The following is a 23681-nucleotide window of genomic DNA, read 5'->3' on the forward strand; positions in this document are numbered from 1 at the left end:
GATTTTGTGGAAACTTGTGGAGGTTTTGTGGGATTTTTGTGTGATTTTGTGGGATATTGAGGCGATTTAGGGATCTTGAGGGATTTCTCATGTATTTTGTGGGAATTTGTGGAGATTTGGTGGGATATTTTTCTAGAATTTGGTTGTGTTTTGAGAAGATTTAGGGAATTTTGTGGTGTTTTTTCTTGAATTTTGTGGGAAACTGTGCTGATTTTATGGGGCGTTTCTGGAATTTGGTCGAGTTTTCAGAAGATTTAGGGATTTTTGTGGGATTTTTGTGGGATGTTCTGGGAATTGGTGGAGATTTTGTGGGACATTCCTGTGAATTGGTAGGGTTTTGAAATGATTTAGGGAGTTTTGTGGGACTTCTCTGGAATTTTGTGTGTTTTTTCTGGAATTGTGTGGTTTTGAGGAGACTTGAAGAATTTTGAGGAATTTGTTTTAGATTTTGTGGGAATTTGTGGAGAATCTGTGGGATTTTACTGGAATTTGGTGGGCCTTTTCAAGGACTTTGTGTGGTTTTGAGGAGACTTGAAGAATTTTGAGGAATTTTTCTTAGATTTTGTGGAAACTTGTGGAGGTTTTGTGGGATTTTTGTGGAATTTTGTGGGATATTGAGGCAATTTAGGGATCTTGAGGGATTTTTCATGTATTTTGTGGGAATTTGTGGAGATTTGGTGGGATATTTTTCTAGAATTTGGTCGTGTTTTTAGAAAATTTAGGGAATTTTGTGTGATTTTTCTTGAATTTTGTGGGATATTGAGGAGATTTTGTGGGATGTTTGTGGAACTTTGAGGGACTTTTTAGGAATTTGGTGAGATTCTGTAGAAAACTGACAAATTATCAGGGATTTTTCATGTATTCTGTGGGAATTTGTGGAGATTTGGTGGGATTTTTGAGGATTTTGGCCGTGTTTTGAGAAGATTTAGGGAATTTTGTGTGATTTTTCTGGGATTTTGTTGGGTATTGAGGAAATTTTGTGGGATGTTTCTGGAATTTGGTGGGGCTTTTCAAGAATTTTGTGGTATTTTGAAAAGTTTTAGGGAATTTTGTGGTGTTTTTTCTTGAATTTTGTGGGAAACTGTGCTGATTTTATGGGGCATTTCTGGAATTTGGTCGAGTTTTCAGAAGATTTAGGGATTTTTGTGGGATTTTTGTGGGATGTTCTGGGAATTGGTGGAGATTTTGTGGGACATTCCTGTGAATTGGTAGGGTTTTGAAATGATTTAGGGAGTTTTGTGGGACTTCTCTGGAATTTTGTGTGTTTTTTCTGGAATTGTGTGGTTTTGAGGAGACTTGAAGAATTTTGAGGAATTTGTTTTAGATTTTGTGGGAATTTGTGGAGAATCTGTGGGATTTTACTGGAATTTGGTGGGCCTTTTCAAGGACTTTGTGTGGTTTTGAGGAGACTTGAAGAATTTTGAGGAATTTTTCTTAGATTTTGTGGAAACTTGTGGAGGTTTTGTGGGATTTTTGTGGAATTTTGTGGGATATTGAGGCGATTTAGGGATCTTGAGGGATTTTTCATGTATTTTGTGGGAATTTGTGGAGATTTGGTGGGATATTTTTCTAGAATTTGGTCGTGTTTTGAGAAGATTTAGGGAATTTTGTGTGATTTTTCTTGAATTTTGTGGGATATTGAGGAGATTTTGTGGGATGTTTGTGGAACTTTGAGGGACTTTTTAGGAATTTGGTGAGATTCTGTAGAGAACTGACAAATTATCAGGGATTTTTCATGTATTCTGTGGGAATTTGTGGAGATTCTGTGGGATTTTTGTGGATTTTGGCCGTGTTTTGAGTCCCCTCAAAACCACACAAATCCTTGAAAAGGTCCACCAAATTCCAGAAAAATCCCACAGAATCTCCACAAATTCCCACAAAATCTAAGAAAAATTCCTCAAAATTCTTCAAGTCTCCTCAGAATCCCACACAATTCCAGAAAAACCCCACAAAATTCCAGAGAAGTCCCACAAAACTCCCTAAATCATTTCAAAACCCTACCAATTCACAGGAATGTCCCACAAAATCTCTACCAATTCCCAGAACATCCCACAAAAATCTCACAAAAATCCCTAACACTTCTGAAAACTCGACCAAATTCCAGAAACGCCCCATAAAATCAGCACAGTTTCCCACAAAATTCAAGAAAAAACACCACAAAATTCCCTAAATCTTTTCAAAATACCACAAAATTCTTGAAAAGCCCCACCAAATTCCAGAAACATCCCACAAAATGTCCTCAATACCCAACAAAATCCCAGAAAAATCCCACAAAATTCCCTAAATTTTCTCAAAACACAACCAAAATTCCAGAAAAATCCCACCGAATCGCCACAAATTCCCACAGAATACATGAAAAATCCCTGATAATTCGTCAGTTCTCTACAGAATCTCACCAAATTCCAGAAAAGTCCCTCAAAGTTCCACAAACATCCCACAAAATCTCCTCAATATCCAACAAAATTCAAGAAAAATCCCACAAAATTCTCTAAATCTTCTCAAAACACGGCCAAAATGCACAAAAATCCCACCGAATCTCCACAAATTCCCACAGAATACATGAAAAATCCCTGATAATTCGTCAGTTCTCTACAGAATCTCACCAAATTCCAGAAAAGTCCCTCAAAGTTCCACAAACATCCCACAAAATCTCCTCAATATCCAACAAAATTCCAAGAAAAATCCCACATAATTCCCTAAATCTTCTCAAAACACGACCAAATTATAGAAAAATATCTTACCAAATCACCACAAATTCCCACAAAATACATGAAAAATCCCTCAAGATCCCTAAATCGCCTCAATATCCCACAAAATTCCACAAAAATCCCACAAAACCTCCACAAGTTTCCACAAAATCTAAGAAAAATTCCTCAAAATTCTTCAAGTCTCCTCAAAACCACACAACGTCCTGGAAAAGGCCCACTAAATTCCAGAAAAATCCCACAGAATCTTCACAAATTCCCACAAAATCTAAAATAAATTCCTCAAAATTCTTCAAGTCTCCTCAGAATCCCACACAATTCCAGAAAAACCCCACCAAATTCCAGAGAAGTCCCACAAAACTCCCTAAATCATTTCAAAACCCTACCAATTCACAGGAATGTCCCACAAAATCTCCACCAATTCCCAGAACATCCCATAAAAATCCCTAAATCTTCTGAAAACTCGACCAAATTCCAGAAACGCCCCATAAAATCAGCACAGTTTCCCACAAAATTCAAGAAAAAACACCACAAAATTCCCTAAATCTTCTCAAAACACGACCAAATTCTAGAAAAATATCCCACCAAATCTCCACAAATTCCCACAAAATACATGAAAAATCCCTCAAGATCCATAAATCGCCTCAATATCCCACAAAATCACACAAAAATCACACAAAACCTCCACAAGTTTCCACAAAATCTAAGAAAAATTCCTCAAATATCTTCAAGTCTCCTCAGAAGGTTCTGGATGAGGGTAGAAATAATTAAAAAGCATCTTGAAAGTAACATCATATTTTTGTCAGCCATCTCTTCAGGGACTACTTTAAATCCCAGAATGTTCAAGAGCCATCATCACTGTGCAAACAGAAGCTCCAACTGAACGAAACCAGAAGAAGTGGATATGGCAAATTCTCTGGTCCAAGTGGTGATATTAATCTGGTGAGGCTCTGGATTCCCATTTCAGACATACTATCACAGCTTAAATATAGGAAAAAATTGGGATTTTACTTTGCTGTGGTCTCTTTTTGTTTTGCAAAATATGTGATAGTTAATATATGAGTAAAATCTTGTATAAAAACAGGTTTGTTTTTTGGTTTTTTTTCTAACAAATAGCCAAATGCATATTACCTGCCTTGCTGGAAAATAATTGAGGTCTTCCTCTAAGAAATTTTTTCTCAGAGTGCCTTTCTTTGTGATTTGTGTTCTTATCTTAGGAAGATACAGGAGTTGCTCATTTTAATGCTGTCCAGCAGACTATTCCATGCTTTCTCAGCTGTTTGGATCTGCAGTTCAGGATTGGACCAAGAAAAATGGTGATGGGATGAAATTATTTTTATTCTTAAATGAGGACAATTCCATTTTTAAACATACACATGTGCTTCCAATGCTTTCAGTAGTCAAGGATGAAATTTTGAACAGACATGAATTCCTCAGTCTTTGTTTCTTTTTCCCTGAAGGATGGAATTTGGACTTTGCCCACCAGTGCAGTCCTTGCTATGGGCAGATGTTTCTTCTGTTCTTCTTACCAGCAGTGGGAGTGGTTGGACACTGAACCTCAAAGAAGAGGGAGCTAACATCCCTTACCTGGATAAGTCCCACAGGTAAGCACCTTGGAGAAGTTCTTCAACCAAAACCAGTTCCTGTAAGGCTTTCCAGCCCTTGACAGGAAATAAGCTGATTCCTGCAGGCTGCAACATGAAGACTTCCAGACTGAAGTGAGCATCCTGCTATAAGGAAGGATTTGGGAGTAGTGAGTCATCATTTGTATGGGAAATTAATCTGTGATTTTTATTTATTGTTTTTTTTCATTTGAAGTAACATCACATCATCATAGAGAGACATTGTCTGTCATTTCTGGTGTGGATACCTGAATAACTCAGCTAGACAGGTAGCATGATAAGGTAATACAATGCAGATATTGAAAGGAATTTTTTGGATGATTTTTTTGTTAGTTCAAGCTGCAGTCCCTGATTTATTCAGGCTTTGAAGTACCATGCAAGCCTTTCCCACAGAAGAAATTCTGTTTTATGTAAATAATGCACTGTGCAGTAAACTAGAAGAAAGCAGGGAGCATAGAGCATGAAGTTAGTGTTTCATGCAGGTGTTTGAAGGCAATGTGGGATTCCAGAGCTTAGTGTTTGAATTGCAACTTGAATTTCCTTCTTTGCTGTTATTTAGACTGCTCTGAAGTAGTCATGAGAAGCAAAAATGAAAGGCAATGTTGTTTGATGGGGACTGTGGTAGGGCTTTCTTGCCAGATTTGAAATGGCTTGAATTGATTAAAATCTCCAGGTGAGGGGAAGATTGTATCCATTCCTCTCTCTTATTAAAGCAAATTTTCCAAGAGGGATGTAAAATTGCAGTTGAGGGTTGGGGTGGTTTTTTCTTTTTTCCCTTCTTTCATGTGCAACCTAACAACTCCAATTTCACAGGCCTATTTAACATTTGATCCCTAAAAGTCAGTCCTTTGCTTTGTATTTTGGGCACTTGTTCATCTTGGGAAATTTGTCATCTTCTCAGGGCATTGAAGGTCAACCAAATGCTGCAGGTTTCATTCTTCCTTTCATATGGTCTATGTCCTGGGGTTTGACTCTTAAGCAGAGCTATTTTTTTATTTTGCAGCCTAGCAGTTGTACGGTGGGGCTGTGTGCAGGTGAATTGATTTGAGAACGATGGGTAAATCAGCTCCTGGGAAGATGTGCACTGCCTGGCCCCGATGCTTCAGCATGCTTGAGGTCAGCTTGGCTGTCTCTGACTGTCTAATAATAATGCAGAATAACAGAATTAAGTATTCATTGTAATTGGTGATCAATAAGATTTGTTTTCAGCTAAGTCTGCGTGCTAGTTTCTAAAGCACTCCAGTCTGTTTCATCAATGACCTTTGTGGTTTTAGCTTAAGCTAAAAATCTAGTTTCTGCTGTTGTTATTTTCTGCCCTGTCGCTGTGAGAGGAAGGGATGATGGCTGGAGGTTTGGCAGTCAGCGAGGGCCTGGCCACCACTGCAGTTCTGTACACTCAGCCTTGGAGATGTGATCAGGAATGTGCTGTTAGTTGCCAGTTTTGTATTGCAAAGACTGAGCATGCTGCCATCACTGTGTTTGATGAGTGAGTTTTCATTGGTTTGGTCCGACTCCAAAGCAGCCTTAATTTGAAGGTGGAATTCTTTGTGGATGAGGCTGTGAAGAATATGGTGTTTATACTCCCATCCTATGGGCAGTACGGTAGAACAACTCCTAACTGATTTGGTAATAAAGACCTAGTTTTTCTTCACTAAACCTGCCCTAGCCAAATTCATCAGCTGGTGATAGCTATCTCTGGAGTGGGAGTTCTTTATTGAGTTGATTGACAATTTAATATACTTTGTCAAGCTGTGTTGTTTAGTTTCTGTTGATCCAGAGACACCTGAGGCTCCTTTTGCTTCCTAAGGGATTAAAGTAGCAAGCACTTAGAATGAGATATTGGGAAGATGGGTGCAGGAGACTTTGTAATTTACTATGGAAAAACATAATAATGATGATGAATATTTCAGGTGGAAATGATAGTATTTCACTATATACTATGTGAAATGCTTTTATGTGATTTTTTTTCATTTCTCTTTTATTTTTTAATCCTGGATAAATTAAATGAGGCTTTTGGGGAAAGCATGAGCTGGAATTTCTATTGAGGTTGATAACCTCTGATTCTGCTCTTGTTTGTCTGTCTGCTGGAACTTGTAGCAAACTAGCTATGTCCAAGTTTAATTGTGTAATAATTATCTTTCAAATCGAGCCTTTCTCACTTGGTGCTGATGTATTTGGGGGAGGGAGGGGAATGGAGAGTAAAGAGCTCCTTTCATGAATACAATTTTAATTTCATCTTGCTGATTTGAGCCTTTCCAAGATTCAAGTGAGCATTGGATCAGGTTGGAACTGAGGGGATGACTCATGACTCTGGCATAAAAACTACATTGCATTCCACATATTGGGAGTTTTCTGTTGCCCACAAGAAAGTTCAGGAAAAAAAAGAAAAATATAGAAATGGGTTTCAAATTTCCTGTGCTATTTTCAGTTGACTCCTCTTTCTGGAGGTGCCTTAGCAAGTGTAGGACATCTGAAAAACTTGGAACTGCAACTTTCTTGTTGAGGCTCTGATGAACATTGCTTCTGTCATCAAGTTCTTGTGTTCATACTTTGAACTTAGCTGAGTAATGTTGGTATCAGCAGACTCTACTAAAGCCATGCCTTCCTAATTAATAATGCATTCTTAATAAAAAAAAAAAAAATCTATTTCTTCATGTATTTAATTACCTAGTGAGTGTAAGACTGAATGAAGTTAATACCGTGCAGATTTCAAGCAAAACGCTGCTTTTTAATGTGCTTCAGTATAGGCTATGCACAAGTCAATAGACATGATTTTTAAGCTTCAGTTACCTTTCATTACCCTGTGCATATTCAAATTCAGATTGATGAATGCTGAACCAAAAGCAGACATCATAGAGTTAATTGAAGTTCTTTAAATTCAGAGGCAAACTATTTTCATAGCTTTGTTTTGAGGGTGGGTTGCTTTTGATGTCTGGGGTTTTTTTGGCTAAGGCAATGGCAAACATTTATTTATCCTGCTCCCTCCCCATTTTCCACCATCGTTGTTGCCAGTGATGCCTGCAGTGCTCAGTGGTCAATGACCCTCAGCCAGGGTGAGCTGCAGGAGCCTTACAGACGGGCCTGTTCTTTCTCCCAGTGCTAGAACAAGTGCAACAGCACAGTGCCATTTTGCTAAAAGCTAATATTTTTCCCAGCAGCTTCTTCTCCAGGCAGAATGAAATGCTTTCTTCAAGAGCAACCACATCTTTTCTCTGCCTGAAAGGTTGTGTTTGTTTGGGGTTTTTTCTCTTGCCTTAGGTGAGAGATAAAAAAAAAATGAAGAGGAAAGCCCAAGGAAATGCCAAAAGTACCACCTGGTAGTAATTTTGTGTGAGTGTCTCCATTTACACTTCAAACTTGCTCTTGGAGAACTTGGAGCTGCATTTAAAATGTATTTTGGTAGGTGGTCAGCTGCTGACTATCTGCATTTCTTCTTCCATTTCTTTTCTGTGCTTGTTTGGTATTGCTGCTGAATGTCCCCAAAGAGTAAAGTGGTGTGGAAGAGTTGAGGAAGCAGCTTTTGAAATTCTAAAGCTGATGTGTAGGTTTTGTTCCTCTTGGATTTTTAAAAGCAGGTATGTCATCCAAGTTAACTTTCTTCAGCAAGTAACAAGATTGTCGTCCTTCCACTGATGCTCTGTATTTTAACAGAGGTATTTGATGGTGCTGGAAAGGAGCAAGATGCAGAATGAGTTTGAGAGAAGTGATTTAAAGTGGGAGCACAGATGGTTGATTCCTAAAAATCAAAAAACGGATGTTTTGTTTTGTAGGAAAATGAAATCTAATCCTATTTGAGGGTCAGCAGGATAAATACAAAGAACTAAATACAGATGTAGATACATATATACATATATGCGTATATATATATATATATATATATATGTATAACCCCGCCCCCCGAAATCTATGAAGCAGGACTGATTGGTGCCATAGCCCAGGCAGCCTGTGGATCTAATTGCCTGCCTGTATTCAGCCCTTGCCTGGATGCCAGGGGAGACGTCTCTGGATTTGTCTCCAGACAGCTTTCCAGGGATGATCCTGCTCCTTTCCTGGTGCCCCAGAGTGCTGCAAGCCCCCCGTCCTGGGGCCATGGTGATGCCTGCCGGGGCCTTTAGGGTCCCCCCTAAAGGGCAGACAGGGTTTGACTGCAAGCTTCCTTGGAAGGTGGAGGCAGGTGAATATTGGCCACCTTCTTCTTTCCCGCTGCCCTCTGCCCTCTTGCAAAGCCTGCTGGGGCACTGGGGCTCTCCATTGCAGGCAGTCTGGAGCTGCCATGCAAAGCCATCTCTCAAGGAGTCCCCAGGTCTCAGGTGCAACCTCAAGAAAATGACACAGCAACGTGTAGAAAATGTGAACTTTATTCACTTGACTACTTCTAAAATCTACAATCCAACGTTACTAGAAGACTATGGGGTAAGAATCTTAAGGCTAAGAAACTTCAATGCTTCAACTGTTTAGAACTGAACACTAAGGGAAAGGTCAACTTCTTGGGGGAAACGTGGTGGGGAATCGAACAACAACAGGGGTGTGGCTAACTTGTAAGGTGGGGAACGTCGCAGTGCCTGGGCTGGGCACTGGTCACCCGTTCCCCGTAAGGTTCTTTAGATGGAGCGCGACGCTGGAGGTCAGAGCTGTGGGGAGGTGCGCAGTCTCCTGTCACTGCCCTCTTTTGCCGCCGTCTTGGTGGTTGGCCTCCTCGGCTGAGAGCTGTAGCGAAGGTGTAGCCGCATCAGGTCACGGTTTTGCCTGAGCAGCTGCATCAACTTGGTGGGACAGCCGAGTCTTCGATGGCGGCGGGGCCCCGCACGGCCCGAAGGGCTCTGGAGATTCCGCTGCAAGGCAAAGCACAGGGATCCCCATGGAAGAGGCAGAGAGGCAGAGCGGGGCCGGCACCTGTGGGGCTGCCTTTGGCCTGGGAGACAGAGACTCGGGCCCAGTTGGGCTGGGCTGGCCCGGGGAAGAGGCTGCAGCAGGCAGAGCTCTGCCGCCTCTGCTTGGTGCTGTCCATGGAGCTCAGCCCCTGGGCCACATTCCCCAGCCAGGAGCTCAGGCCCCTTCTGCCGCAGGGCATTGGCCAAAGGGTGCCCAAGAGGCCCTCAAGGTCTGCCCCATCCCACCTGCCCCTGACCCCCCACCCCCTGCCTCACCTCTCCCCAGCGTCTCTGAAATCTTCTTCCAAGGGCCCATCCCATGGCCATTCCTATGAGGAGCACGTCAATGAGCAGGAGTGTCCTGGACGCCCACCAGAGGAGCGCAGAGTCCTTCTCCTCCAGGTCGAAATCCTCCAGAACCAGAGGAGAGGCACCCGTGCTCCTCTCGGGTTTGCTCACAGGGTCGAGGGGATGGGCCAAGAGCAGCAGCACGTAAAGCTGCAGCAGCGCGGAGGAGCCGTGAGCAGCCATAGTGCTCTGCCAGCAGCACCGAGGCTCTGGGCGTCTCTCTGCGAGCAGCTGTGCCTGGGCTCTGGGGCGCAGCAACAGCTGGGGACAGTTGCCAGCCAGCGTGCCGTCCCCAGAGGCTGTGATGTCACAGAAGCACAGAACGCCCTGGCTGCAGAGAACCCTGAGAGAATGTTGAGTCCAAGCTGGGAGCCATGGCGGCAAGTATGGCCAGCAGAGCGGGGCCCGAGCGCTGCGGCCTGGCTTGCCTTGCACCCGTGCCACAATGATGACTCCAGCAGCCCCTGTCAGGCCATTGCAGTATCTGATGGCCCACGCTGGGCACAAGTTCTTCCCAATGGCCAGCGTAAACCTCCCTTGGCCCAGCTTCCAAGCCTTGTTGGCATCTGCTCTCTCTTGTCCTTGCCCACCTGGCTGGCGCTGCCGTGTTGCTCGCTGGCCTGTCTGTGGGAGAAGAGGCTGTGCCAATGAGTGCTGCTCAACTTGGAGGCCATTCAAAGGAGGATTTGATTGTGCCTGCTGTGGGAAGAAGGAATATGCGTGCACATGGCCACTTCCCATAGGTTTTACCCCAGATTTTCATGAGCAGCTGTCCTAGTGAAAGTCAAGTCTGTTTTAGTGAGTATTTGAGGGCTTCCAGAGCACAGTGCCATCTCAGGGGAATTCTGCTGGTTGAGTTCTACTGAGGCTTTGAGATGAGTTGCAAATCCTGAAAATGTTCTCCTTGCCCAGGTAGTAATTTCACAGTTTAGACTGTGGGGATATTGATTGCTCAGTGTTGAGGACCTCATGTAACTTTCAGCCCCAGAAACTTTCAACCTCCAGTGATTGTCCTTGAGACAAAACCATTTGAAATCTTTTTTTCTGTGGACAGGAATTGCTTCGATGTTACTTCACATCATCCATTAAAAATTTGATGCCTGGAACAAGTCCCGAGTGCTGTGTGATTTCCTTGGTCGTGTTCCTTGGAATGGCTTCCCCCCAATTTTCTGAAGCTGGCCCCAGAAAGGTCATAGATGGGTGAGAAGTTCTGAAAGGCCAAGTGGTGCAGATCTTTGCCTCCTGTTTCGAGGTCTGCGGTGAGCTGTGAGTCCAAGAGCTGATCTGACGTGATGGTGAAAACACAGTTGTCGTGGTTTTAAAGCAGTAACTGAAAAAATACTAGAAAACTTACTTATTTCTTGCTGTGAGATATGGATTAGAGCAAGAGCAAAACAGGCTTAAAACTTAAAAGGAATAAAGAAAGTTTATTCACAAAACTACAAGAATAAGAACACCAGAATAAACTTTCAGAAAACCCTTTTATCCCGCACTACCCAGCATTCCCTTGTTCACATGACAAGATAGAGACAAAAGACTTTGGAACTTTGGTGTTTAAAACAGTCCCAATTCTTGCTAGAGTCTCTTTATCAGTGTTTGTATAGAAACAGAAATCTTCTTCTGCTAATCTATGGAGTTTCTCACAAGAAAAATATTTCTGTTATAGTTTTCTATTTGTTTGATGCCAGCTGCCCGGAAATCTGCCATGAGTTCACTCCTCCCATTTCACATCACTCTGAGGTGTGTATGGGCCATGAGTCCTCTTCATCTGTCTCTGTGAGCTTCGCAGGAAAACAGTTTTCTCATTGCCCTCAAGGCCTCAAATCTTCACTCCACTCTGTTCCAGCGCCTCACTGTATCACAATTACTCTACTTTTTACTCAAAATCCACACTTTGAACACTCCATGCTTCCCAATATACTCTGTCATGAATTAAAGGAGTTTTTTTCAGAACATGGTTGTCCATCTCCATAGCTTTAAGAGAAAAATATTTCAGCTTATAAAGCATCTCCTTATTCTCTCTTCCCTATCTAAAACTTAAGCCTTGTTTTTGTCCTATATTTTTCTAATACTAAAAAAAAAAAAATCTGTGTTTTTCTAAAAGTGAAAAAAAAAAATAAAAAAATAAAGTAAAGAGTAGAAACAGAATAATATTTCTGAGAGGCAGGACATTTTTTAGTTTGTGTTGTCCGATGGAACAACAGTCACTTGAAGAAATTCCATATAGTAGAACATGTCACATTTGTCAATTTTAACCTGAAATTTATTAACAGGAATGTCTGTACTACGAACATGTGTTAAGTATAGGAATATATTGCATGTTTTCCTACTTGTAAGAAGTAAATTTCTGTCTTTACAAGCTAACACCATTAATTTCAGCTCTTAGTTATTCCCATTGCATATTCTTTTAAACAGACTTAATCAGACAAATTTTGTGTTATTTAGCAAGTAATGCTTGGTTATTACTACAAGTTCTTGAAGTCATAACACTTAAAATTGCAGTACATATATATTATTCTTACTATGATGATGTGAGTTGGCTGCTAGTCATTTAACTATATATAAGGTCTTACTATTTCTTAGTGCAATTACTTAAAATAAGTGTCTTGGAAATTGTTTTTATTTTTAGATTTAAAACTGTTCTTACTAAAGTTGATTTGTTAAAGATTGGACAATGTATATTTAATAATTAATGTTCCCCAGTGATATTTATTGTCAGTCAGGATTCACTTTACAGTCAATAAATAACCTAAAAAATCTGAATTTTGTAGCCACTTTTGTCTAATTCTTAGAGCAATGTTTTGGGAAATTGGAGATATATATATATGAATATAAATATGTATATCTGCTATATACCTTTTTTATGATGGTTTTGTCCTACTACTGCAAATGTTTCTTTTTGTTTGTTTTTTCCTAACATACATAAAATTTTCTTAACCATATTTAAAGCTACCAGCTTGTTATTCTGACAAAACCCTGTGAGAATAAATTATTTTTATTAATACTCTACATGTCAAAACCTTGCAGTCAGTCAAATAACAGAAGGAGTGTTCATTGTCTCTCTCCCCCACTGATGCTGTTCTAGGAGTTGGAGTTAGAAGATTCAGACATCAAGTGAAACAGTGAAAGATGATAAGAAAACACTTGATTCTCACAAGGTATTTCCTACTAAAAGAGATTGTTTTGCAGTTTTGTTTGCTCTTGACACTATTTTGAGTAAATGTGAATTCCTAAGACATGCTCAAGGCAATTAAATATTTATGCTCCCCAAACTCAATTTTTAAGCAACATTTTCTGTTTACAAGAATCAGGTTTGCTTTGGTTTTATCTCTTTTCTTTCAGGTTACAAGACAGATTTTTTTATTATTATTTTCATTGGGGGAAAAAGATATGTATTTATAGTGTTTGTGAAGACTTTGCTCAGCTGAAAAAAGTAATAGATAACATGAGTATAACATTGTGTTCTTCCATATTTCTATTTTTAAGTCCTATTACATGTGATATTTTCCATTTTGCCTTCTATTAGGCCTGAAATTGGAAACTATTTAAAACCTAACAAACCCCGGAGTTTATCCCTGTTCTTTGAATAGCAACAGAAGTATGGCTGTCATGGTTTGACACATCAATGAAGAGCAGCCTCTGCTCTGCAGCAGGTACTCAAGTGGAACTTTTGCAAGTGGGCTCTCATCAGGAGTGAAACACTGGCTGCTGACTCTGCTGCTTTTGGTCACAGACTGCTGCCTTTATGAACCAGGTTTGTCCTTCTGCTTCTTTTGTGTTTTATATAGACTTGATTACAAATGAGGCACTTGTCCTCTTACCTGGGAGTTGCAGCAGGTCAGCAGCAGCAGGAGTTACTGGCTGCTTCCCATCAGCTGACTCCTTTTAGCCAACCCTTCCCATTTCCTGCGCCAATCCGATTTTTCCAAGCAATTAGGAAGAAAACTAAACCATAACTTTTACAAAATCACTTTAGGGAAGATGTTGCTTAATTGTTTGCTTCATTCAAATGAACACTTCTAACATTCACTTCTCTGAGTAAGAATGCCTTTTATGAGAAGCTGCTAAAAATAGGAATTTGAGAGCAGGGATGTTAAAAGTAGGGCCAGAGAGGAGCAAATTTGTCGCAGGGCAAGTTCTGTTTGCACTGAGGGAGTACTATCAATTTTGTCTCTGTCCTGTCTTTCACTGGTCCTGAAACAACAGTGCCTGCTTGAACAAACCTGCTCCTCAGGAGTGATTGGATCTGGTGCTCTGGGTGTTAGCAGCTGCAGTGCTGAACCACAGGCAGACATGAGATCTGACTGGATCACCCTTGCTAACATTTTCATGTAGAACCCATAACTCACTTGATCAGCAACACTTGCTTGAATGCTGCCTTTTGCCTTGGCTCTTCCCACTAAATAGTTCTTGAGCTGGGAAGTGGTCCTGATCTAAGAATCTGCAGTAATCTTTAATTCTGCCTTTATAACTCAGGAAACCACAGTAACCTTCATTTTAGAATGTGAACATTTTTTGGACAAACACTGAATTGTAGCTTCATTGACATGAGCTAAAGTAAGCTCTTTCAGTGGTCCTAGAGTGGTAGCTGTAAAAGGCAATCAGAGTGAAGATCCTGAATAATTTTCTTTTCCAGCCAGGTTTTAATGTATTTCCCCTGCAAATCAATTCATGTATCATAGAGCTCAATTACCTGCCCATAAAATGAGAGTTGTTGCTCAGAACTGTGGAATTAGGGTAACAAGAACTGTAATGATACACTAGATAAACACTGTTGCAATACTCTCTCAGCCCTGTTAGGGTATTTTAAATTTGCAGCAGATCTCAGTAAGGATGAGAAAATGCTGAGCTACATAAAAATGATGGAGACTGGAGGAGAAATTAGCCTTGCAGTGTTCTACAGTCCCAACATTTCCAACCACCACACCTGGTAGTGAAAATGCTGGTTTGTATTTGAAAAAAAGGAACTGCAATCAATCAAATGCACTGCCAAGTATAAATTAATTTCTGTAAGTCAAGTCCCTTAGGAACAATTCCTTAATAAAAGATCTGTTTCAAATCTCCTAAGTCTTCTAAAACCAACCCCAACAAAACACAGAAAACATAGTGTCTTTATTTGACCTGTCCTAGACTTCATTTATTTATTTACAGTCTGAAGGATGAGTCAAGTACCTGCAGTGGTGCCTTTAGCAATGCAAAACAAAATATTTTGAATATTCTTATTTAGCGTTCCAGTTTTAATGAGCTTGGAGCATAGTGAAGGAGATCAGATGTTTGCAGGTTCTGGATGAGGGTAGAAATAATTAAAAAGCATCTTGAAAGTAACATCATATTTTTGTCAGCCATCTCTTCAGGGACTACTTTAAATCCCAGAATGTTCAAGAGCCATCATCACTGTACAAACAGAAGCTCCAACTGAACGAAACCAGAAGAAGCGGATATGGCAAATTCTCTGGTCCAAGTGGTGATATTAATCTGGTGAGACTCTGGATTCCCATTTCAGACATACTATCACAGCTTAAATATAGGAAAAAATTGGGATTTTACTTTGCTGTGGTCTCTTTTTGTTTTGCAAAATATGTGATAGTTAATATATGAGTAAAATCTTGTATAAAAACAGGTTTGTTTTTTGGTTTTTTTTCTAACAAATAGCCAAATGCATATTACCTGCCTTGCTGGAAAATAATTGAGGTCTTCCTCTAAGAAATTTTTTCTCAGAGTGCCTTTCTTTGTGATTTGTGTTCTTATCTTAGGAAGATACAGGAGTTGCTCATTTTAATGCTGTCCAGCAGACTATTCCATGCTTTCTCAGCTGTTTGGATCTGCAGTTCAGGATTGGACCAAGAAAAATGGTGATGGGATGAAATTATTTTTATTCTTAAATGAGGACAATTCCATTTTTAAACATACACATGTGCTTCCAATGCTTTCAGTAGTCAAGGATGAAATTTTGAACAGACATGAATTCCTCAGCCTTTGTTTCTTTTTCCCTGAAGGATGGAATTTGGACTTTGCCCACCAGTGCAGTCCTTGCTATGGGCAGATGTTTCTTCTGTTCTTCTTACCAGCAGTAGGAGTGGTTGGACACTGAACCTCAAAGAAGAGGGAGCTAACATCCCTTACCTGGATAAGTCCCACAGGTAAGCACCTTGGAGAAGTTCTTCAACCAAAACCAGTTCCTGTAAGGCTTTCCAGCCCTTGACAGGAAATAAGCTGATTCCTGCAGGCTGCAACATGAAGACTTCCAGACTGAAGTGAGCATCCTGCTATAAGGAAGGATTTGGGAGTAGTGAGTCATCATTTGTATGGGAAATTAATCTGTGATTTTTATTTATTGTTTTTTTTCATTTGAAGTAACATCACATCATCATAGAGAGACATTGTCTGTCATTTCTGGTGTGGATACCTGAATAACTCAGCTAGACAGGTAGCATGATAAGGTAATACAATGCAGATATTGAAAGGAATTTTTTGGATGATTTTTTTGTTAGTTCAAGCTGCAGTCCCTGATTTATTCAGGCTTTGAAGTACCATGCAAGCCTTTCCCACAGAAAGAAATTTTCCAGAAGAAATTCTGTTTTATGTAAATAATGCACTGTGCAGTAAACTAGAAGAAAGCAGGGAGCAACAAAACTTCCTAGAACTTAAAATCTTCACATTTGGTGTGACTGTACAGTAAATGTTAGAAGAAAATTTTTAAAAGCTTTCTTCCTTTAAGTTCCATTGAAGCATTCACCCATTGTTTAATGTGCTTTTATTGTTACTCTCCATAAGTTTTCCCTGTTACATTTTTTTGATTGCAAATGGTTTACTGTGCTAGCTTTTTCCATTGTCACACAGTAAGAAGCCATAACTAAAGAATGATCATTTTTTTGTAATTTGAAATAATGATGGAAGCTTTATTCAAATGGAAAATATTGCCAACTCTGCTCTCCCTTGCCCCCTTGAAATCCAGTTTTAGAATTACAGAACTCTGTATTCTCCATTCCAGAAAAATGAATATGTAGACATCTGCCTGGACTAATCAAGTAATCACTGCTCTTTGTGATCTTCAATGCCGTTCTTCACTCAAAAACCTCAAAGCACAAAGAATTTTTCTGAGGCAGGTAAGAGAGCCACTTGCATTTCCTCTTTCAGTCTCGCAGCCATTCCTGTAGCTCACGTGACAATCATTTGGGCAGGCACATAAGAGTTGAAACTATGGGGTGAACTATCCTTCAGATACAGTCTCTTCCTGTACATCTTGGAAAACTCTGAACCAAATAGTGTAGTTCAGCACAGTTCAGTGCTTTGACTTTGCTAAAATGAACTTGGCAGTAGCAGCAATACTGGAATATTGTGATTCTGGTGCCTATCATGAATAATTATAAATATCAGAAAAAAATGAAGCTGCAGCAGTAGTGGAATATTGTGATACTGGTGCCTGTTACAAGTGCTTCTAAACATCATAAATATTTAAAATGACTAACAGAAATCTAAATTCCTAAGTTAATCTCCAAGACTGCAATTTTTAAGGACCCAAATTTTACTGATCCTGAAAAACCTGGGGATTAATATTTCCTTGGCTTTTGTGTCAGAAAGCCATGCACAGTGGAGCTGTTTGTGCATTGAGGGCAATCTCCTTTGGCTTTTTTGAGCTCAAGTTCTTCAAGCAAGTATTAGTGTGAACAGCAGCAGCTTAAAGCACTCCCTAATCTTGAAGAGACCATAAGTAACACACTGCTTGAACAAGGTGGGTTTGGACCAGATTTAACAACGTGATTTGCTTTTTCCTGTGTTTTAGTTTAAATTTTGCTTAAAACGGAGTTGTTTTAGCACTGGAATAGTTTAGATTATTCAGCATTTATATATACAAGAAAAAGGTTTCTAGAGTTTTGTTCTTAGTGTTCATTGTAATGTGAGTTATGTATCTAAACCCATAGAAATTCTGTGAAATTTTAAATTCTAAGGGGTCAAGGATTTGGTTTTGGGTTGGTTCTGTTATTCCTGTGCGGATTGGAATGATTTGTTCAAACTCTGTGCATGTTACATGACATCTGTAGTAAGTGAATCCCAGAAGATTTTAAGATTTATTTTGAGTCTGTTTCAATCTTGAATATAATTCCAAAATTATTTTTATCTAGTCCCTGTAGATGGAAGCATCTTTGAGACTAATTCCATCATATCTTGGGGATTAGAAGAAATGGGGAAAATCTGTGAGAAATGAGGAGAGCAAATTATTGTCTTTCAATGAAGTAAGCACCAACTCAGATCTTGTCATACATTATGAATAATCTCATTTTTGCTGGAATCCTGTACTATATTAAAGACATTATGGCAGGTAAAATTACCTAGGGGAGTACTGCTTTCTTAGGTACCTTTGTACCAGAAGATGGAGCCGGAGAGCCTGGATTCAGCATCTCTGCAGGGTCAACGTTCTTTCAGTAGAGCTGACCCGGCTTTTGTTATCTCCATGGATGAGATCAAAAAAGGAAAATGGAGGTCACAGCTATTTCACAGTTTAATAGCCCTGTAACCATTAAAACATAGTAAACCCAAGAATAAAAACAGAACCCAAGTGAAGTCAATTTAAATAGTTAAGGAACAAGGACGTGTTTCAGTGGGAAACATCCATAAGGTAATGCATAACTTTTTTTTTCCCTATCACATACTTAGAGATGAATTTTAAATTCCAGTGTGACAGGTCTCAAAGGTAAAGCTGAACATGATAATTAATATAAGATCATTCATACCTGATTCTCTGCAGGACTTTTATTGAATTGTGAAAAGTAAGAGATATGATTCTGCAAACTTTTTCCCCGGCAGACCTCACACAGAAAGTGTTGCTGTGGAAGTTTTAAGCAAGATTCCCAACACCAATTAATTTGAAGAGCTAATGCATGTTTGGATCCTCTGATGAATGGTGCTGAGGATCAGTATTTTGCAAACTATTTCATATCTTAGAGAGCCCCAGCCATGAAATATGCCCACATGAATGCCATTTTCAGGGTTTCTAAGCAAAACAAAAGTATGTACATTTTATTAACGCAGATGGCGGCATTTTTAAAAAGAATCCTAATCATCCACGGACATTGCAACTTCCCCCTCTCCCTCCCACCACTATTGCATGCACTAAGGATCTAACTCACATTACAAAAATAACTTCAGAGAAGGCTTGAAACTAAATTTCATCATTTCCCTTTTTTAATGGCAACAGTTTCAAATGTGTACATAATGTTGCTGCCACTCAATCAGTTTATTGTAAATACCACATACAAATCAGTGGGGTTTTTTTCTGTTTTCAAAACAAATCTTGAATATTTGAAAAGCACTCTGAAAAGAAGTCCTTGTTTCAATATTTAGCTTAAAAAGTAGTCTATTCTGTTATTTATTTTTGCCCCAAACCCTCATTGTTTTATTAAGAACTCCTCGGGAAGTTTTGCATTGTTGGACATGAATTCATTCCATCCTCCAGACAAAACAGTGCTTGTGGAACTTGATCAGCTTGAGGTTGCTGTTGGAGTAATAGACAGCTCTTGGACTTCTCATGGGAAACAGCCCCGTTTTTATCATCCTTGCCTTCTATTCTTCTTCCTAGCAGCCATTTGTGCTTTAAATTATTGTGAACACTATCTCTGGCTAACAAAACACCAATAGTTCCTGGGCCAGGATTTGGTTTCTGTTCCCAAGGTCATGATGTGGCGCAGTGCGGGTCTGATTCTCTGGTGTGCTACTGCAGATTTTTGAAACAAGCAGGAGAAATGATATTTATGTTGGTCATATTCTGACACCAGTCATTTTATGAAAGAGCTACAACCTTTGAGTCACTTGGAAAAATTACTTGAGTGACGCTGTGTGCTTCATTCAGTTATTTCATGAAGTGCCTAAATGCTTCAAGCATTTCTTCATATGAACATTACATTACTATGATATGGAATCTCTTGCTATGAATGTTCTGTCAAAATGGGTTTTTGTGAATGGTTAATGCTTGCATAGAAAAATAAACCCATGCACTTCAGAGTTCTCAGAGAGGTAGGGCTGTAATTCCAGAAACATGCCTGCTTTTGATATTCCCAGTGGCACCCTGCCTATGTTTTAGTAAGTGAAACACAAGCGTTCATGAAACTCTAGTCCTTCTACTTTTTTATTTACTTCTGAATAATGAACAGAAATGCATCTGTGTATTGTATCCAACTGCATATGGGATTCTTGCTAGGTGATTGTAATTCTGTGGTGAGCCCAGAGTGTGATTATTAACAAATAATGCTGTGTCGTGATCAACAATAAGCCAGTGGGCTTGAAAATTTGAGAAAAAACCTCTTGTATTAATTTTCTGGAATGTGAAGCTCTCAGGTAAATCAGAAGAGCTGGCTCACAGGAGTGGCAGAGCACTGCAGATTTATTCCCTAGGTCAGTAATTTACACCCACTTCTACTTGACTCCCTGTTCTAATGTGTAATGTCAGTAACATTCTCCTGCTTATTAAAAATGATTAATAGGCAAAATATGGGGTCAGAGGATGCAGAACTCATCTTTTTAATCTGCCCCCAAATATCCAAAGTACTGTTTCCTTTCAATGGAGAAACGAATGAATTTAAATCTTCTAGTTTTGCTTAAAATTGCTGCATCATTTCTGAAGGCTTTGCTATTACACAAATTCCACTCAAAATTGGTAGTGAGGTCTCAAGTCACTCTTGTTATGGGTCATGAAGTTCTGCACAGAATAGAAGAACCATGTGAGTCTTGGTGTGAGGCCACTGAAGCAGAGTTTTCTCTCTGGTTTCACTCACCCAACTCTCTTGTCATTCACAGGATCCTATAAGCACGTGAGATCAGTCTTAGAAAATAAATCCAAACTATTGCTTCTCTACCATAAAAAGTGTGGAAGTCACTTTCTGTTGTTTCCATTCTGTTTTGTTTGTGTGAGTATTTCAGGTCCTCAAATTTGTCAGTGTCCTACTTGATCATCACATTTAATCCTTTAGAGGTGCTAAAGATGCTCTTGTCTAAAATGACTTTGGGGAACAGTCATTCTTTGGTCTGCACTCAGTAATTGTGTGATTTACTCAAAGGACTGTAATCCTATGACAGAAGAAGAGCAATTAAATATCAGAATTATTCAATTACTCTTAATGTAGGGATTTAAATGTGTTTTGTTGCATTGTAGTGGTTTTGAATACTTTAGGACACTTGCACAGGCATAGGGTCTGAAACTCATAAAACAAGAAAAATGCCTAATTGCTCTATGCATGGATTATTTATAACTGTGTGGTCTATGAAGGAATAAGAGTCCATAAAAAGAATGCCACTGAGTGTTAAAACCAATCTACTTGCTGCATTTTAATTGGGAGGAGAGTCTTAGCTCTTTGGTTTCAGAATCATTGCGTTATGGATATGGTGCTTGCTTTCTAATTTTAAATCAGTAGGAGGAGGAGTAAATATTGATTGAGGAACTTGGTGTGTCAGGGTATAATTACTCTATAACAGATGAAGCCATGAAACCTTTGGAGATTTCTGTTTTCTTTGCTCTGAAGTTTAGACCTGCTAATTTACTCGGGAGGGGCAGGGAGAGGTTAGAATTACTGTATCTGCATATGGATTTGGGGAGGCATACCCTGAGTTATGCAGAAGTGTTTATGTCAGCCTACCTCTCTCTCTTCCTATTTATTTCCTTGATTTGTTTGTCCTCAGCTCTCTTAATGAACACATGGATTTAAACCTCTTGGGGCACACTGAGGCTTCCTTCTGGTTCTCTCCTTGTCTGGAAGATACCAGCATAGGTTATGCCGGTGCACGGGTTTTGTCTAACAAGCTTGGCACAGAATTTGTTCAAGGTTGGCAAATGGTGACATCAGGAATGCAAAATACATTTAATTTCATTGAACGTGTAAAATTATTTCCTCCTGAATTCCCTTAAGTGATGCAATTCAGCCCAGAGTCAAGTTTTACATCCAAGTTGTTACAGAAATAGTAATAATTCAGTCATATAATGGCTGAAACAGCACTGCTATAGTGCACAATTCAAATCTGTCCCTACAGTGGTACTAAAATCAGTTATCACCTTTGAAAGCTTCTCTGGACACTTGGCACTTAAATTGATCAATTGATCCATTAACGCTCCCCTTTTGCTAACCTATTGGTTAGCTGGTCTCCTTTAATTTTCCCCTTTGGTGAAGCAGTTCCACTGGTCTGCATGTAATTATGGTCCTACATGAATGCCTTTTCAAAAACTGCCTTTTGGGAAGCTTGTGCTGGTTTTTGTGTGGGAGAAGTAGGGAAATTGTTGTTACCTGTGGTAACTATCCAGAAAAGGAAAAGAAACCCCAAACCCCCATAGCTGATGTACTGTATCTATCTGGTTTATATTTCACATGGCCTAGAATTTGTTACCTGTGGCTGAAGGGAAACAAACAAACAAAAGCTACAAATGATAAAAAAGTCACAACTGAAAGAGGTGTAAGTTGTGAAAATGAGTTGGAAAGAAATGGCACTTGGAGTTGGATTAGATATAGCAAGACCAGGCTTGCTCTGTTCTGAGAGTGAGGAATAATAGAAGAGATTGAAAAGTAACCTTAGCACTCAAGGGTCAAGAAGAAATAATGTTGGTTATTTTTCTTAACAACATCTTTTGATTTTAAATTTTCCTCTGATAATTGGCAGTATAGCAGAAGATGTATTCAGCAGCAACAGCAAATCTGTGCCACATTCAGTTTAACCATTTACCCATAGACTAGGAAATCAATGCTGTTTAATAAGGATAAAGGAGGGCAAAATTGTGATTCAAAACACTTTTCCTTCATAAAGCAAGTATTTTGTTTAAGCATTTTTAAAAATACAATACTGCTTCAGCAGAGTGTCCTAATAATGAAATAGTTTGTTAAATGTATACATTCAAATAGCCAGTAACTCTGTATTTACAGAGCTAATAGTGCTCTTGCTGGAAACACCAGGGAGGATAAAAACATTAAGTGGTTATTTTGCTTGGGAGAAAAATGATTTGGCTTCAGCAAATTGTCTGCTGATATTGAGGATTCTCAAACAACACATACCTTCCCATCCCTTGTCTACCTTGAAATCCCATTTCAATACGTTTCATTATCCTGTAAGTTAAATAAGAAAAGCTGAGAACGTAGGCAAGGCTTAACAGTGATGATCCATGTGAAGAGGGGTTATTTTTCTGTTTTACATTAAAAATTGAACAGGCTTTGAAAAGAAGCAGGCCCAGGTATTGTTTTGAAGTAAATTGTAACATCAGTACATTTGTAGTGAAATTGTTCCTGGTTGCTATTATGTAGCAGCAAAACTGCAGAGGTGAACAGAAGATGCAGAATGGATTTGAGGTGGAATTATTAACTACTTGGTGTAGGCTTCAAAGAGACAAGAGCTGCAACCATCAGCTCCTTGTGGTGCCTGGTCTGGGTGCTCCTTTAGGGTTTGGAGGTGGGGTAGAAAGCTGGTGCTTTGGAAGGCTTGAGTGTGTTTGTATCCATCTGTGCATGCCCAGCTTTATGATGGGTGGTACTGATTTAGCTCTTCACTTCTATTTCCTCTGGGAACCTAAATAAACATGATAGGACTCTTGGGAAACCCAGCTACTAGTACTGCATCACTGGCACCATGGCAGAGCTCAAATTATTAAAGCAAGGCAAAAAACCTCAAATCTAGTAAGTAAAAGTTCTATTTCATTTCTATTCCCTGGCAGTCGTATTTCTGGCCTATGACTGTAGTGTGTTGTAGATGTTCAAGATAAAAGTTGATTTCAGGTGATAAAGTACACTTAAATTTTCATAAGTCTTCATGTAAAAAACAGATCCTAAGCTTGTACAATTTTATGATTCACCCTTAGTCACTGGAGCTTAGAGTAGAGAATATATTCTGAAAGTGCCATGTTATCAGTGGCTTGTCAAGTCCTTTCTGATTTAGCCCCTGGCTCTAAGCAGACTGTCCTGCTTTCTGTGAGAGTAATAAAAAGATAAGCCTTGAGAGATGTGTAGGGGGGAGAAGGAGCTCATTTGCATTCAGATGAGCTATTCTTTCAGCCTCTCTCTCTATTTGATCTTATAAAAATTATCCTAGATTTGATCAAGAGCAGAGAAAAGATGGATAAATCCAAAGACAGGTTAACAGCAGAGTTTCTCATCATGGTAACTCCAGTA

At 39.5% G+C, this 23681-nt stretch overlaps 1 protein-coding gene and 1 long non-coding RNA gene across 4 annotated transcripts in view; both read left to right on the top strand.

Annotated features, from left to right (window-relative positions):
- The window catches only part of LOC147653727 (uncharacterized), a 405650-nt gene that overhangs the window by 139585 nt on the left and 242384 nt on the right, over positions 1-23681 (top strand). The gene's annotated exons all lie outside the window — the stretch shown is intronic.
- LOC147653728 (uncharacterized) lies at positions 12632-20404 on the top strand. 2 transcript variants are annotated; one of them, XR_015285751.1, is made up of 6 exons: positions 12632-12704; positions 13073-13300; positions 14889-15024; positions 15300-15398; positions 15543-15686; positions 16538-20404. It is a non-coding gene; the product is annotated as an uncharacterized LOC147653728 (long non-coding RNA). The 2 variants fall into 2 exon arrangements; XR_015285750.1 differs by lacking the exons at positions 12632-12704; positions 16538-20404 and adding an exon at positions 15901-15986 and having other exon boundaries at positions 13197-13300.

The sequence above is a fragment of the Cyanistes caeruleus genome, chromosome 4 (assembly GCF_971803275.1).
Source record: "Cyanistes caeruleus chromosome 4, bCyaCae1.hap1.1, whole genome shotgun sequence".
In the NCBI taxonomy this organism is placed as follows: domain Eukaryota; kingdom Metazoa; phylum Chordata; class Aves; order Passeriformes; family Paridae; genus Cyanistes; species Cyanistes caeruleus.